Here is a 2,085-nt window from a genome sequence, read left to right on the forward strand (position 1 = left end):
GCCTGTGAGGGATTATCATCTCCCACCCCTATTCCCAGTCCAACGTTGCAGAGAGAGGGATGTCTGCTAATGGAGGGATATACTTCTCCCATCCCAAGTCTCCTCAATTTCTCACCAGAAAAATAAAAAGTTTGCATCATGGAAACCTGGAATAATTGTGGTGATTAGACACATTTAGCCGCAGATACCACGATGCAAACATTTTACATTGGCAGAAATTCTGAAAGAAAAAGAAAAAAATTGATTAATTATTATCTCATAAACAGGTTATTTGGAACGAAATCTGCAACATAACCAAATCCGTGGAGACAACAAGAGAAGAAAACCTGCAAAGATAAAGTAAAGAAAAAATAAAATCCTGTAAAGAAAAAAGCAAAATGATGAAAAAATATATACAAAATGTACAAAACCTGAAAAGAAAAATAGTAAAAACAAATTACTTACCAATTTTAGAACAAACGTGATTTCGTCTTCACAGTTCGGCTTTCTCTCTGACATTCTGTAATTCATTCACAGAATTGACATATTGCCTCTACTGTGAATTTCAAAAATTCCCCAATAAACACAGGATGAGCGTTTTTCAAATGCAACAACTTTTCAGTTTGAGGGTAAATATAATTTTTAACATAAATTCAACTTGACTTGAAATAGCTCATCTTCAATACATCTTCAAATTGTTTGCGTATTACTTCCAATTTGCCAAAATGTTGACAAAATCTTTGAAAAGGTGTTGAAGATAATATGAGAAAACTTTGACAAAACACTACCCTAAAATGCAAGGAAAAAACATGTGGTTTTCAATACTTACTTGTGCAACGAAGTTCGTGGTCAATTGCAAGAAATTAAAAAAAAATGAAAAATTTTAGACAAATAACCAAATAGTTTATAAAAATAGGTAAGTGAAAATAAGAAATGAAATAAAACTTTAAGGAAGTCACTAAATGTATATCTCTTTGCAGAAAACTAAAATTATGGATTCTACGTTCTTGAAAACATTAAAAAGCTGGCCGATGAAAAATGGTGGACAATTAACTGAAACTGCTTCAAATAGTTTATAATAATTGGTACGTCAATATGAAAAATTAAATCAACACTTTAGAGAAGTCACTAAATTTAAATCTCTTTGCAGAAAACTAAAATCTTTGGATGCTACATTCTTGCAAACATTAAGAAGCTGACCAATGAAAAATGAGTGGCTTATCGACAAGAAAAAGTTTCCAGAAACATTACAAGTGCAACCAATTAAAATTGTTAAAAACAAAAAATTGTTGAAATCAACAACTTCTGGATGACAATGTGCATCACATCGTCAGTTTAATTCATATGTTATTATCAGTTTAAAATGGATATTTTGTGAATTCCTTCTGCTAGAAATCAATTCTAACACGCGGTCCAGTAAGTTCCTAATTTCAAATTGCCCCCATGTTAATAAATTTTAATGCTGTTTTATGACACCAAAAAGAAGGAAATCGACTTATCAATGAAAAAGTGTTACTAATAATGTTTAAGATATTTAAAGTTTTGTTGTTTGTTTTTTTTTTGTTCTTATTTATTGATATGTTTAATAAGATTATTATTTATCAATTGGTATTGTAGTGTATTATGCAGTGTAGTGTATTATTATATATTTTATTTTGATGAAAATGAATAAATTATACAAAATTCATAGAATTTTGGCTTTGACTTTCAATTTGAAGTGGGGATATCATTCATACAAATTTAGGTTGAAAAGTATTTGCAACGATGTTAATTTTGAATTTGACTCGCATCGAAAATTGTTTGACCAATTATTGAGTAGCGATGCATTTCAATTTGAGGATAACACTTGAGATATTATTGCTAATGTGTTGAATTTCACTGTTGAGGGTAATGTCTGTTTTTTGTTGAGAACGCGATTTTCTCAACAATTTCTCAACTTGAATATTACCCTAATCCTTTGAAAAAATGTTTGAAAAATTGTTGAAATTTAGCATTTTTCAAACGTTTGTGTTTATCGGGTCTATTCCCTACTGTGAATGTCAAAAATTCTCTTAATTTCTCTTACGAATGAAACTAAAGCAAACGTCACAAAAATTATTCGTTGCT

At 29.9% G+C, this 2,085-nt stretch overlaps 1 long non-coding RNA gene across 1 annotated transcript; it reads left to right on the forward strand.

The window, feature by feature from the left end:
* Positions 1–668: 668 nt before the first annotated feature.
* On the forward strand, positions 669–1,587 carry LOC142223960 (uncharacterized). Its single transcript, XR_012718981.1, has 3 exons — positions 669–895; positions 960–1,064; positions 1,130–1,587. It is a non-coding gene; the product is annotated as an uncharacterized LOC142223960 (long non-coding RNA).
* The last annotated feature ends 498 nt before the right edge of the window (positions 1,588–2,085 follow it).

The sequence above is a fragment of the Haematobia irritans genome, chromosome 2 (assembly GCF_050003625.1).
Source record: "Haematobia irritans isolate KBUSLIRL chromosome 2, ASM5000362v1, whole genome shotgun sequence".
Taxonomy (NCBI): domain Eukaryota; kingdom Metazoa; phylum Arthropoda; class Insecta; order Diptera; family Muscidae; genus Haematobia; species Haematobia irritans.